Source organism: Geotrypetes seraphini, chromosome 4 (genome assembly GCF_902459505.1).
Source record: "Geotrypetes seraphini chromosome 4, aGeoSer1.1, whole genome shotgun sequence".
NCBI classification, from domain to species: Eukaryota; Metazoa; Chordata; class Amphibia; order Gymnophiona; family Dermophiidae; genus Geotrypetes; species Geotrypetes seraphini.
Window position 1 is genome coordinate 303877564 of NC_047087.1, and position 15747 is coordinate 303893310.

General features: G+C 46.6%; 1 protein-coding gene across 11 annotated transcripts in view; it reads right to left on the bottom strand.

Annotated features, from left to right (window-relative positions):
• XPNPEP1 (X-prolyl aminopeptidase 1) overlaps window positions 1–15747 on the bottom strand; it is a 140299-nt gene that overhangs the window by 97046 nt on the left and 27506 nt on the right. The window lies entirely within an intron of this gene.

The window sequence follows — 15747 nt, forward strand, 5'->3', positions numbered from 1 at the left end:
TACTGTATCTGGAACGGAGCAAATAGTCTCCCAGATTTTTGGCCCGAGAGTACGCTATACGGGGAAAGTCCTGAAAAATCGGGTGGAGCTGTAAAATAGACCAATGTTTCCGGATGCTCTGGGCAACACAGGCAGCATGATTGGAAAAAGTCAGAACACAGGTGGTGCCATCCGTGTCTTGTGTAGAAGCCGATGATAAAAGGAGTTCCCTGTTTGCAAAAAGGGCCCTATTGAAAGCGTTTTGAAGAACTTTGTGAGGATAACCTCTCTCCTTAAACCTGACGTAGAGTTTCCTTGCTTGTAAACGGAACTCTTTAACGTCAGAACATATCCTACGGACACAAAGAAACTGGCTGACCGGTAAGGACTGTTTTAATTTGGTGGGATGACAGCTGCTATAACTAAGATAGTTGTTAACTTCGACAGATTTTCTATATACTGTAGTGGTTAAAATATGTTCTGACTTGGAAACCCATACATCCAAAAAGGATATATGGGAAGAATTGGACTCCATGGTGAATCTCAAATTGGAGTCCAATGAATTCAGCCAATCTACAAAGTGAGATAGTAATTCTGCCGGTCCCGTCCAGATGCAGAAAACGTCATCAATGAACCTGTACCATGCCTTAATGTATGTATGCCAAACTGAGGAATACAGATGTTGTTCCTCAAACCGTGAAACGTACAAGTTGGCAATGCTAGGGGCAGCTGCAGTCCCCATTGCGACCCCATGCGTCTGAAGAAAAAATTGCTGATCAAACTGGAAATAGTTGTGATTCAATACCAGTTGTGTTAACTGAATGAGAAAATCAGCCCTAATCCTGTCATGATGGACATCCTGCATGAATATTCTGGAGACAAGTTCTAGGGCCGCTGACTGAGGAATATTGGAATACAAGGACTCTAGGTCCATAGTAACCAATATATGAGAGTCTTGGATATCTGTTATATGAGAAATGCATGTCAAGAAGTGAGTAGTGTCTTTTAAATAAGATGGAGCTCGAGCCACTAACGGTTTGAGAAACCAGTCTATAAATTTGGAAAGGGGCTCCAGAACCGTGCCCCTGAGGGACACAATGGGTCTCCCTGGGGGAGGACGAACCTTCTTGTGAACCTTAGGGACGATGTAAAAGGTAGGGCGGCGAGGGGATGTTAGTTTAAGAAATTTAGTTTCCGCCTTGGTAAGTTGACCTTCTTCATATGCTTTATCTACCATATGGGCAATGGTAGAAATGAGGGAATCTGTAGGATCGCCCGAAAGCATGGAATAAAATCGAGTATCTGATAAGTGTTTGTTAACTTCTGTGACATATTGTTGATCATTGAGAATGACAATCGAGCCACCTTTATCAGCCGGCTTAATCACACACCGGTCGTCATGACTCAAGGACACGAGAGCGGCCCGTTCACGTTTAGTGAGATTAGAATAACTACGTGTATTGCTGAAAGATTTTTCCAAAATGTCTAAATCCTTCAGAATTAGTTCACGAAAAGTGTGAAGGGCCGGATCAAGCTGGCCTGGAGGGACCCACTTGGAAGGAGCTCTTAAGATGGACTGATCTGTAGTGTGTGGCTGTTTATGAAAAAATAACCTAATCTGAAGAGAACGTATGAACCGTTCGATGTTGCTACGGGTAATGAAGGGGTCATAGCGGCATGATGGGACAAAAGAAAGTCCCTTATTCAAAACCCCTAATTGATCGGGGGATAAGGGAACCCCAGACAGATTGTATACTATTGATTGGCCGGACCCAGAGACCTCGTCTGTGGTCGAGACGATTGATTCAGGTCTGAGTGTTGTGCTCTGTTGGGTCCCCTGTTGGCCTGGCGGTTTCCCCTTTGCCTCCGTTGTCTGCCCCTTCCCCCCCGAGGTAAAAAAACCGGAGACTTAGATCTGAGTCTAAGATCTTCTGAACCACTACTGGAGCCCGAGTCCAAATCAGTGAAGGAGTGGGTCGGTGCGATAGGTTGCTCAGAATCTTTGTCTTTGAAAGTTAACCATGAGTAAATGTTACCTTTCTTGTAATCATCAGTATCTCGATGAAATTTTTTAATTTTGGATGTACGAGTTTTTGTCCTAAATTGGTCTAATGATTGATGAATGGTAGGTAAACTGTCTTGAAAAGCCTGAAATGTGTCTGGTTCTTTACGAATTTCTTCGTGAATTATGTCTGCCTGAGTGGTGACCTCCTGGGTTACTTCTTGGATCGTATCTATAATGAGCATCATCAAATCTACGGAGCACTTGTTCAAAACTGATGCCCATTTGCACAGAAACGGTTCCCTGTCAGTAAACATTCCTGGGACCTTCTGTATCCGTAGACCTCTAGGTATAAATTGATGTTTAAGGTATTCTATTAAAGACTTACTATGTAAGTCTAAACGAATTAAACTACGTTGTAGATTGATCCATGTCTGTTTGTTTTGGGAAAAACCTGTAGAAGAATCGCTGTGTCCACCCTCTAGCAAGGAAGTCCGATGGAAATATTGTGTAACTTGGTCTGCAGAATAACCAAGAGTGCGTTGCCACTCCGGAATATCCATGGGTACAAATTTCTTAAAGAGTACAAAACACGAACCCAACAAATGTAAGGGAGGAAAAAATATCACAAAAGCAAAAACCTCCCCAACCCCAAGAAAAACAAACCGACAAGGGGGAGAGACAAGAGAACTCTGACCTTGACCTGAATAAACCTGCAATAGGTATAATGTGAAACAGGAGAACCCTCAGTAACACAGCCGCCCACTTGGGGAAAGGCTGTCACCGGCTAACACTCAGAAAGAGTGTAAACTGTGAAACATCCCCGGGTTCTTCCTGTTATATTGTGAGAATAAATCAAGTGCACCCCCAAGAAGTGCTATGTGTGAAAAAAGATATAAACGAATCAAAAAAACACACAAATATATATAGTCAAGAAAACTCTTGTCTCTACTCCTTGTCAGGGGGGCCAAACAAGGAAGGAAAGTGTCCAAATCTGTCCAAATCTGTACCAAGCCAATCAATGAAAGGAAGTACTTAGCTTCTCTGAACAATAGAACAGCCAGCCGATGTGAGACATCATCCGTCCAACGGGACTCCGTTTCGGGGGTGCACACCCCCTTCCTCAGGAACAACTGGACTGTATTGAGACTGGTGATTCCTCCGACGTAGCTTGGAAAGTAAGGCAGAAAATGGCACTTAACGGAGGAGAACGCCTCCAGTTTAAACTGCAGCCACTGTTGTAATTGGGTAAAAAAGTCAGATGACCCGCTACTTAAGGGAATGAATGAAAATCCCTAAATAGAAAAAAAGCAAATAGAAAAAAGAAAAAGGAATGTATCAACAAAGTTGGACCCCAAGTAACAATACAGATTTGGGACCAAATATTGAAAAAGAAACTAATCCAGGTAAGACCACAAGAACTAATACGTAAGATGCCATTCAATACAGTCATTGTGTCCGTTAGGGGTTAGGGTCTGGAGTTCAAATATCCAATATTGTTCTCTTCTTTGTAACCACTTGACTTTATTTCCCTGGTAGTCAGCAAACAAATGTTCAATGATGAACCAACGCAGGTCTCGAAACGTATGTCCATATTGAATGCAATGGGGAACCATGGGAGAGCTCAGTGACTGGGTGTTGATCCGAGATCTGTGTTCTATTAAACGAGTTCTAACAGTTCTTTGTGTACGACCTACATAGATCATGGTACAGGGACATATGATGACGTAAACAGCCCACATAGATTTGCAAGTGGTATCACTTGCAAATCTGATACCACTTGCAAATCTATGTGGGCTGTTTACGTCATCATATGTCCCTGTACCATGATCTATGTAGGTCGTACACAAAGAACTGTTAGAACTCGTTTAATAGAACACAGATCTCGGATCAACACCCAGTCACTGAGCTCTCCCATGGTTCCCCATTGCATTCAATATGGACATACGTTTCGAGACCTGCGTTGGTTCATCATCGAACATTTGTTTGCTGACTACCAGGGAAATAAAGTCAAGTGGTTACAAAGAAGAGAACAATATTGGATATTTGAACTCCAGACCCTAACCCCTAACGGACACAATGACTGTATTGAATGGCATCTTACGTATTAGTTCTTGTGGTCTTACCTGGATTAGTTTCTTTTTCAATATTTGGTCCCAAATCTGTATTGTTACTTGGGGTCCAACTTTGTTGATACATTCCTTTTTCTTTTTTCTATTTGCTTTTTTTCTATTTAGGGATTTTCATTCATTCCCTTAAGTAGCGGGTCATCTGACTTTTTTACCCAATTACAACAGTGGCTGCAGTTTAAACTGGAGGCGTTCTCCTCCGTTAAGTGCCATTTTCTGCCTTACTTTCCAAGCTACGTCGGAGGAATCACCAGTCTCAATACAGTCCAGTTGTTCCTGAGGAAGGGGGTGTGCACCCCCGAAACGGAGTCCCGTTGGACGGATGATGTCTCACATCGGCTGGCTGTTCTATTGTTCAGAGAAGCTAAGTACTTCCTTTCATTGATTGGCTTGGTACAGATTTGGACACTTTCCTTCCTTGTTTGGCCCCCCTGACAAGGAGTAGAGACAAGAGTTTTCTTGACTATATATATTTGTGTGTTTTTTTGATTCGTTTATATCTTTTTTCACACATAGCACTTCTTGGGGGTGCACTTGATTTATTCTCACAATATAACAGGAAGAACCCGGGGATGTTTCACAGTTTACACTCTTTCTGAGTGTTAGCCGGTGACAGCCTTTCCCCAAGTGGGAGGCTGTGTTACTGAGGGTTCTCCTGTTTCACATTATACCTATTGCAGGTTTATTCAGGTCAAGGTCAGAGTTCTCTTGTCTCTCCCCCTTGTCGGTTTGTTTTTCTTGGGGTTGGGGAGGTTTTTGCTTTTGTGATATTTTTTCCTCCCTTACATTTGTTGGGTTCGTGTTTTGTACTCTTTAAGAAATTTGTACCCATGGATATTCCGGAGTGGCAACGCACTCTTGGTTATTCTGCAGACCAAGTTACACAATATTCCCATCGGACTTCCTTGCTAGAGGGTGGACACAGCGATTCTTCTACAGGTTTTTCCCAAAACAAACAGACATGGATCAATCTACAACGTAGTTTAATTCATTTAGACTTACATAGTAAGTCTTTAATAGAATACCTTAAACATCAATTTATACCTAGAGGTCTACGGATACAGAAGGTCCCAGGAATGTTTACTGACAGGGAACCGTTTCTGTGCAAATGGGCATCAGTTTTGAACAAGTGCTCCGTAGATTTGATGATGCTCATTATAGATACGATCCAAGAAGTAACCCAGGAGTTCACCACTCAGGCAGACATAATTCACGAAGAAATTCGTAAAGAACCAGACACATTTCAGGCTTTTCAAGACAGTTTACCTACCATTCATCAATCATTAGACCAATTTAGGACAAAAACTCGTACATCCAAAATTAAAAAATTTCATCGAGATACTGATGATTACAAGAAAGGTAACATTTACTCATGGTTAACTTTCAAAGACAAAGATTCTGAGCAACCTATCGCACCGACCCACTCCTTCACTGATTTGGACTCGGGCTCCAGTAGTGGTTCAGAAGATCTTAGACTCAGATCTAAGTCTCCGGTTTTTTTACCTCGGGGGGGAAGGGGCAGACAACGGAGGCAAAGGGGAAACCGCCAGGCCAACAGGGGACCCAACAGAGCACAACACTCAGACCTGAATCAATCGTCTCGACCACAGACGAGGTCTCTGGGTCCGGCCAATCAATAGTATACAATCTGTCTGGGGTTCCCTTATCCCCCGATCAATTAGGGGTTTTGAATAAGGGACTTTCTTTTGTCCCATCATGCCGCTATGACCCCTTCATTACCCGTAGCAACATCGAACGGTTCATACGTTCTCTTCAGATTAGGTTATTTTTTCATAAACAGCCACACACTACAGATCAGTCCATCTTAAGAGCTCCTTCCAAGTGGGTCCCTCCAGGCCAGCTTGATCCGGCCCTTCACACTTTTCGTGAACTAATTCTGAAGGATTTAGACATTTTGGAAAAATCTTTCAGCAATACACGTAGTTATTCTAATCTCACTAAACGTGAACGGGCCGCTCTCGTGTCCTTGAGTCATGACGACCGGTGTGTGATTAAGCCGGCTGATAAAGGTGGCTCGATTGTCATTCTCAATGATCAACAATATGTCACAGAAGTTAACAAACACTTATCAGATACTCGATTTTATTCCATGCTTTCGGGCGATCCTACAGATTCCCTCATTTCTACCATTGCCCATATGGTAGATAAAGCATATGAAGAAGGTCAACTTACCAAGGCGGAAACTAAATTTCTTAAACTAACATCCCCTCGCCGCCCTACCTTTTACATCGTCCCTAAGGTTCACAAGAAGGTTCGTCCTCCCCCAGGGAGACCCATTGTGTCCCTCAGGGGCACGGTTCTGGAGCCCCTTTCCAAATTTATAGACTGGTTTCTCAAACCGTTAGTGGCTCGAGCTCCATCTTATTTAAAAGACACTACTCACTTCTTGACATGCATTTCTCATATAACAGATATCCAAGACTCTCATATATTGGTTACTATGGACCTAGAGTCCTTGTATTCCAATATTCCTCAGTCAGCGGCCCTAGAACTTGTCTCCAGAATATTCATGCAGGATGTCCATCATGACAGGATTAGGGCTGATTTTCTCATTCAGTTAACACAACTGGTATTGAATCACAACTATTTCCAGTTTGATCAGCAATTTTTTCTTCAGACGCATGGGGTCGCAATGGGGACTGCAGCTGCCCCTAGCATTGCCAACTTGTACGTTTCACGGTTTGAGGAACAACATCTGTATTCCTCAGTTTGGCATACATACATTAAGGCATGGTACAGGTTCATTGATGACGTTTTCTGCATCTGGACGGGACCGGCAGAATTACTATCTCACTTTGTAGATTGGCTGAATTCATTGGACTCCAATTTGAGATTCACCATGGAGTCCAATTCTTCCCATATATCCTTTTTGGATGTATGGGTTTCCAAGTCAGAACATATTTTAACCACTACAGTATATAGAAAATCTGTCGAAGTTAACAACTATCTTAGTTATAGCAGCTGTCATCCCACCAAATTAAAACAGTCCTTACCGGTCAGCCAGTTTCTTTGTGTCCGTAGGATATGTTCTGACGTTAAAGAGTTCCGTTTACAAGCAAGGAAACTCTACGTCAGGTTTAAGGAGAGAGGTTATCCTCACAAAGTTCTTCAAAACGCTTTCAATAGGGCCCTTTTTGCAAACAGGGAACTCCTTTTATCATCGGCTTCTACACAAGACACTGATGGCACCACCTGTGTTCTGACTTTTTCCAATCATGCTGCCTGTGTTGCCCAGAGCATCCGGAAACATTGGTCTATTTTACAGCTCCACCCGATTTTTCAGGACTTTCCCCGTATAGCGTACTCTCGGGCCAAAAATCTGGGAGACTATTTGCTCCGTTCCAGATACAGTAAGAACAGGGGTCCCGCTATACGAGATGGTTGTCACACTAGATGTAGCGACACATGTGATATCTGCCAGACTACTATTCAGGGGAATCAATGGCAACATCCCAATACTGGCAGATTATATACTTTGAAGTCTGATACCACTTGCAAATCTATGTGGGCTGTTTACGTCATCATATGTCCCTGTACCATGATCTATGTAGGTCGTACACAAAGAACTGTTAGAACTCGTTTAATAGAACACAGATCTCGGATCAACACCCAGTCACTGAGCTCTCCCATGGTTCCCCATTGCATTCAATATGGACATACGTTTCGAGACCTGCGTTGGTTCATCATCGAACATTTGTTTGCTGACTACCAGGGAAATAAAGTCAAGTGGTTACAAAGAAGAGAACAATATTGGATATTTGAACTCCAGACCCTAACCCCTAACGGACACAATGACTATATTGAATGGCATCTTACGTATAGCACAGTTACTTACCGTAACAGGTGTTATCCAGGGACAGCAGGCAGATATTCTTAACACATGGGTGACGTCACCGACGGAGCCCTCGGTACGGACCTTTTTAACTAGAAGTTTCTAGTTGGCCGCACCGCGCGTGCGCGAGTGCCTTCCCGCCCGACGTAGGAGTGCGTGGTCCCCAGTTAGGATAAGCCAGCTAAGAAGCCAACCCGGGGAGGAGGGTGGGACGTAAGAATATCTGCCTGCTGTCCCTGGATAACACCTGTTACGGTAAGTAACTGTGCTTTATCCCAGGACAAGCAGGCAGCATATTCTTAACACATGGGTGACCTCCAAGCTAACAAAGAGGGAGGTGGGATGGTTGGCCATCATGAAAATAAATTCTGTAACACCGATTGGCCGAAATGACCATCCCGTCTGGAAAAGGCATCCAGACAGTAGTGAGTAGTGAACGTGTGAACTGAGGACCAAGTGGCCGCCTTGCAGATTTCCTCGATGGGCGTGGAACGGAGGAAAGCTACAGAAGCAGCCATAGCTCGGACTCTGTGGGCCGTGACAGCACCTTCCAGTGAGAGACCGGCCCGAGCATAGCAGAATGCAATACAGGCAGCAAGCCAATTTGAAAGTGTCCGTTTGGAGACAGGACGACCCAAACGGTTGGGATCGAAAGACAAAAATAGCTGAGGGGATGTACGGTGAGCTCTGGTACGATCAAGGTAGTAAGCAAGGGCACGCTTACAGTCCAGCGTGTGCAGCGCCTGTTCCCCAGGGTGCGAGTGAGGCTTAGGGAAGAAGACGGGCAGCACAATGGACTGGTTGAGGTGAAAAGCCGAGACCACCTTGGGAAGGAATTTAGGGTGGGTACGCAGAACAACCTTGTCATGGTGAAAAACAGTGAACGGTGGGTCGGCAACCAATGCATGCAGTTCGCTAACCCTCCTGGCAGAGGTGATGGCAATTAGGAAAAGCACCTTCCAGGTAAGGAGCCTGAGCGAAGTTGTGGCAAGAGGCTCAAACGGAGGTTTCATGAGTGCTGAGAGAACTACATTCAGGTCCCAGACGACAGGAGGAGGCTTGAGAGGCGGCTTGATATTGAAGAGCCCTCTCATAAATCTGGAAACCAGAGGGTGAGCCGTGAGGGGTTTTCCGAGGATAGGCTCATGAAACGCAGTGATGGCACTGAGGTGGACTCTGATGGAGGTAGTTTTGAGGCCAGCGTTGGACAGCGAGAGCAAATATTCCAATACAGTTTCCACCGCTAAGGAGGTGGGTTCCTGATGATGCCGGAGACACCACGAGGAGAATCTGGTCCATTTCTGATGGTAACATTGGAGGGTGGCCGGTTTCCTGGAGGCGTCCAAGACGAGGCGGACCGGCTGAGATAGATTCTCTGGGGAGGTCAGCCCGAGAGAAACCAAGCTGTCAGGTGGAGCGAAGACAGATTGGGATGCAGTAGAGACTGATGCCGCTGTGTAAGTAGAGTAGGAAACACAGGAAGAGGAATGGGCTCCCTGGAGCTGAGTTGGAGCAGGAGGGAGAACCAGTGTTGTCGAGGCCACCGAGGGGCGATGAGAATCATGGTGGCGTTGTCCCTGCGGAGCTTGGACAAGGTCCGCAACATCAGAGGAAGTGGAGGGAAGGCATACAGGAACCGGTCCCTCCAATCGAGCAGGAATGCATCCGGGGACAGACGGTGAGGAGAGAAGAGTCTGGAACAGAAGAGGGGCAGTTGATGATTGTGAGGTGCTGCAAAGAGGTCCACCTGCGGCGTGCCCCATCGAGCAAAGATGGAGAGCAGAGTCGGAGGGTCCAACGTCCACTCGTGAGGTTGAAGGATGCGGCTGAGATTGTCGGCCAGGGAGTTCTGTTCGCCCTGGATATATACCGCCCTGAGAAAGAGATTGCGGTCTGTGGCCCAGGTCCAGATGCGCAGAGCCTCCAAACAAAGGGGGCGAGATCCGGTGCCGCCTTGCTTGTTTATGTAGTACATGGCGACTTGATTGTCTGTGCACAGGAGGAGGACTTGAGGACAGAGGAGATGTTGGAAAGCCTTGAGGGCGTAGAACATGGCTCTGAGTTCCAGGAAATTTATGTGATGACGACGCTCCTGTGGGGTCCAAAGTCCCTGGGTGCGTAGATCTCCCAGGTGAGCTCCCCACGCATAGGGGGATGCATCCGTGGTGATGATCATAGAGTGAGGGGGTAGATGAAAAAGAAGACCCCTGGAAAGATTTGAGGAGTTCAACCACCATTGGAGAGATTGCTGAAGAGATGATGTCACAGAGATGGGATGAGAAAGAAGATCTGTAGTCTGTGACCATTGGTTGGCGAGGGTCCACTGAGGTGTGCGGAGGTGGAGACGTGCCAGAGGAAGGACATGCACCGTCGAGGCCATGTGACCCAGGAGGACCATCATCTGACGGGCAGGAATGGAGGGATGCAGAAGCACCTGACGACAGAGGTGGAGCAGGGTTTGCTGACGATCGGAGGGGAGAAAAGCCCTCATTAGTGTGGTGTCCAGAACTGCTCCAATGAACTGAAGTCGCTGGGTGGGAAGCAGATGCGACTTGGGGTAGTTGATCTCGAACCCCAGGAGGTGGAGGAGAGAGATGGTGTGATGAGTAGCCTGTAGCACAAGTTGAGACGTAGGTGCTTTCACCAACCAATCGTCCAAATAGGGGAACACCTGGAGGTTGTGAGACCTGAGAAAGGCCGCCACTACTATAAGGCACTTGGTGAAGACCCTGGGTGAGGAAGCGAGGCCGAACGGTAGCACCTTGTACTGATAGTGGTGGTGCAGCACCTGGAACCGCAGGTAGCGGCGAGAATTCTGATTGATGGAGATGTGAGTGTAGGCCTCTTTGAGGTCCAGGGAACATAGCCAGTCGTGTTGAGAAAGAAGAGGGTAGAGCGTGGCAAGGGAGAGCATTCTGAACTTCTCCTTGACCAGACACTTGTTGAGGTCCCTGAGATCGAGAATGGGACGGAGGTCTCCCATCTTTTTGGGGACCAGGAAGTAGCGGGAGTAGAATCCCTGACCCCTTTGATCTGGAGGTACTTCTTCGATGGCATTGAGAAGGAGGAGGGATTGAACCTCCCTCAGGAGGAGGGGGGTTTGAGATGAGTGTGAAGCAGACTCTACGGGAAGATTGTCCGGTGGAAGAGTCTGGAAATTGAGAGAGTAGCCGTGGCGGATGATGTTGAGGACCCACTGGTCCGATGTGATGACCTCCCAACGGCTGGAGAATATGGTGAGACGACCTCCGATTGGTTGTGGAAGAGGTAGCGAGGGTGGATGACTGGCTATGCCCTGGAGAGAAGAGTCAAAAGGGCTGGGATTGCTTAGCAGGCTGAAGAGGCTTGGAGGGTTGAGTGGCCTGAGAACGAGCCTGGGCATGGTGCTGCTGTCGACGGGGCCGCCGAGGTTGTTGAGGAGGCGGATTGAGTGGCCTGGCTGAGAACCTGCGTTGGTAAGATGACTGAGGTCGATAAGGTCGGGCAGGCGGAGCCTTCTTTTTTGGTTTGATCAGGGTGTCCCACCTTGTTTCATGGGCGGAGAGTTTCTGGGTGGTGGAATCCAGTGACTCTCCAAAAAGTTCATCCCCGAGACAGGGGGCATTGGCTAGACGGTCCTGGTGGTTGATGTCCAGGTCGGAGACTCTCAGCCAGGCCAAGCGGTGCATGGCAACGGCCATGGCAGAGGCACGGGAGGTGAGCTCGAATGAGTCGTATATCGAGCGGACCATAAACTTGCGCAGCTGAAGAAGGCCAGAGATGTGCTGTTGGAACAGCGGGACCTTGCGCTCCGGGAGGTATTTCTGAAGGGCAGACAGCTGTTGAACCAAATGTTTCATGTAAAATGAAAAATGGAATGAATAATTATTTGCCCTGTTGGCCAGTACCTTTCTTATTTCTAATCTTAATGTATATTTTCTGTAAACCGCTTAGAACCTAACGGATGGAGCGGTATATAAGAAATAAATTACATTACATTACATTACATTACATTACATTCTGGTAGAGCCTCTTGCCAAACTTGTCCATGGTCTTACCCTCTCTGCCAGGAGGGGTAGAGGCATAGACACTGGAGCCCTGAGTCTTTTTCAAGGTGGATTCAACAAGAAGGGACTCATGGGGCAATTGAGACTTGTCGAACCCTGGAATAGGGATGACTCGATAGAGGTTGTCCAGTTTACGTGGAGCCCCCGGTACCGTAAGGGGATTCTCTAAGTTTTTGTAAAAGGTCTCCCGTAGGATGTCATGCACGGGGAGCTTGAGGAACTCTTTAGGAGGCTGTTCGAAATCTAAAGCCTCCAGGAAGGCTTGAGACTTCTTTGAGTCAGATTCTAAAGGAAGGGACAGGGCTGCAGACATTTCCCTCAGAAATTTAGAAAATGAGGACTGCTCCGGTTTGGAGGTGGCATCGGGTGCCAACGGGTCCTCCTCAGATGAGGAGGGATCCTCCTCGGTACCGAGAGGGGTTTCCTCCCATAAGTCAGGGTCCCGGACCTCTGGTGCATGTCGAGACACCGGGGTGGAAGGTGAGGTATGGCGGGTCTTGGATAAAGATTTTCCAGACCGCACCGAAACGGTACCAGGAGAGGAAGACCGGCGTCGATCCCGGTCCCGGGAAGAATGACGCACTGCTTGGTGCCGAGGAGGATCCGATGTGGTATGGGAGTGCACCACTGGATGGGCATGAAGCTGCTCAGCCGAAAGAATCGGCATGGAAGTATTGATGGGTACCGAAGGGGTGGATACCGGGGGCTCGGTACGGGGCTCGGGCCGGTCTGGTACCGGAAGGAGCGGTGCCAGGATAGTGGGCAACAGGTGTTTGAGCTGCTGCTGCAATTGTTCCTGGAGTTGAGCCTTTAAGATGGCCGAGATACGGTCATCTAGGGGTGGCATCGGAACCGCTTTCTTTTTCTTCGGTTCCTTAGATGCCGCTCCACGCCCCGGCGATGAGGAGGCCGATGACGAGGCACTCACCGAGATCGGGGCGGAGCGCTTGCGGGACCGGTGCGATGCCGGCAAGGTCGGCGTCTCCACCGTAGTAGGAGGGCGCTCGAGGGAAGAGGAAGGCTTCTTAGCCGGCTTACCTGGCGCCAGAGACGCCGATGTGGGGTCGGGCGGTGTCGAGGTAGACGGTGCCGATTTCTGTGGTACCATTGTTGATGTCGAGGAGTCCATCGCCGACCCGGTGCCGAAGAGCAGAGTTTGTTGAATTCTTTGGTTTTTAAGGGTTCTCTTTTGAAGAGTGGCACAGCGGGTGCAGGAGTCCGCCCGATGCTCCGGACCCAAACACTGCAAACACCAATTGTGTGGGTCAGTGAGGGAGATCGGGCGTGCACACCGCTGGCACTTTTTAAAACCGACCTGCGGGGGCATGAAGGGGAAAACGGCCTCCGCAAAATCGAACCCCGAGGCCTGTATAATGGCAACAGGCCCCGCCGGGGCAAAACGAAAAAAGGGGAAAAAAGCAAAGTTTTTTTTTTTTTTTTTTTTTACAAAGGAAAGAAAAAAGAAACCCGAAGGCAAAGGAAGATAAAAAAATGGAAAAAAGCGCGAGCGGGAAGGCAAAAAGTGGTTTCAACGGCCGTTGAAAAAACACACGCGTCTTCTTCGCTCCGCGGAAACGAAGAAACTGGGGACCACGCACTCCTACGTCGGGCGGGAAGGCACTCGCGCACGCGCGGTGCGGCCAACTAGAAACTTCTAGTTAAAAAGGTCCGTACCGAGGGCTCCGTCGGTGACGTCACCCATGTGTTAAGAATATGCTGCCTGCTTGTCCTGGGATAATAGTTCTTGTGGTCTTACCTGGATTAGTTTCTTTTTCAATATTTGGTCCCAAATCTGTATTGTTACTTGGGGTCCAACTTTGTTGATACATTCCTTTTTCTTTTTTCTATTTGCTTTTTTTCTATTTAGGGATTTTCATTCATTCCCTTAAGTAGCGGGTCATCTGACTTTTTTACCCAATTACAACAGTGGCTGCAGTTTAAACTGGAGGCGTTCTCCTCCGTTAAGTGCCATTTTCTGCCTTACTTTCCAAGCTACGTCGGAGGAATCACCAGTCTCAATACAGTCCAGTTGTTCCTGAGGAAGGGGGTGTGCACCCCCGAAACGGAGTCCCGTTGGACGGATGATGTCTCACATCGGCTGGCTGTTCTATTGTTCAGAGAAGCTAAGTACTTCCTTTCATTGATTGGCTTGGTACAGATTTGGACAGATTTGGACACTTTCCTTCCTTGTTTGGCCCCCCTGACAAGGAGTAGAGACAAGAGTTTTCTTGACTATATATATTTGTGTGTTTTTTTGATTCGTTTATATCTTTTTTCACACATAGCACTTCTTGGGGGTGCACTTGATTTATTCTCACAATATAACAGGAAGAACCCGGGGATGTTTCACAGTTTACACTCTTTCTGATTGTTAGCCGGTGACAGCCTTTCCCCAAGTGGGCGGCTGTGTTACTGAGGGTTCTCCTGTTTCACATTATACCTATTGCAGGTTTATTCAGGTCAAGGTCAGAGTTCTCTTGTCTCTCCCCCTTGTCGGTTTGTTTTTCTTGGGGTTGGGGAGGTTTTTGCTTTTGTGATATTTTTTCCTCCCTTACATTTGTTGGGTTCGTGTTTTGTACTCTTTAAGAAATTTGTACCCATGGATATTCCGGAGTGGCAACGCACTCTTGGTTATTCTGCAGACCAAGTTACACAATATTCCCATCGGACTTCCTTGCTAGAGGGTGGACACAGCGATTCTTCTACAGGTTTTTCCCAAAACAAACAGACATGGATCAATCTACAACGTAGTTTAATTCGTTTAGACTTACATAGTAAGTCTTTAATAGAATACCTTAAACATCAATTTATACCTAGAGGTCTACGGATACAGAAGGTCCCAGGAATGTTTACTGACAGGGAACCGTTTCTGTGCAAATGGGCAGTTTATTTTCTCTTGGCAAACCTCTTAAGCCTCAACGGATTAAATGCAGAGATTGATGGTTTCGACTCTAGTGCGGAAGAATCCTTGATTGGCCGAGATAAAGGCTTTGGAGTTTACGGACCAATGGCCTCCGACGCCAGACGTGACTTTAGTGGGCAGGTATTCAGACGCAGGTCAGAAGCCGATAGTTTATACATTGTTATATCAAGAACAGGGAGGCAAGATTTGGGAGTTTACAATGAAGTGAGGCCATGAAAAGGTTTGAAAGTAGTTTGTTAGTATATGATACAAAGTGATTGGTATATATTTGTTGATGCTCTCATGAGATGTGTATTGTTGTATTGATTTTAAATTTTATTTTCAGTGATGTCCCCTCCAGATGAAGTATTTTTTTAGCTAAACTCGAGTCAAGGGGCTGGCCTGATGGGACAAACATTTGGGATTTCATGCAGTAAATAAAAATGGAGCAGAGGATTGTCGAAGCAAGAAGCTGCCAAGTCAACTCAAATAAGTGACGTTCATAACGAGTCTTTTTTACAAGATAGGTGGCGTAGGACCATGAAAGTGTTATGATGGTCCCACAGGCAACCTTTGTTTTCATTATTGAAGCACATTGGTTGAGAGTCTGAGCACTTCACACATTTATAAAAAATTTTAAATAAATGTTTATTCCTCATATATCCTGTGATCAATTATAGTGGATAACTACACCGGTTTTCTGTACTGAATTCCTGCATTGAACAGCATGTGAGAAAAATCATTCCTTCAGTGAATTTTAACTTTATATCTTACGGAAAGGCAAACAATCAGCTATTAGACCCAAACTGATGGAGAGATTCTTTTTTCATTACTTC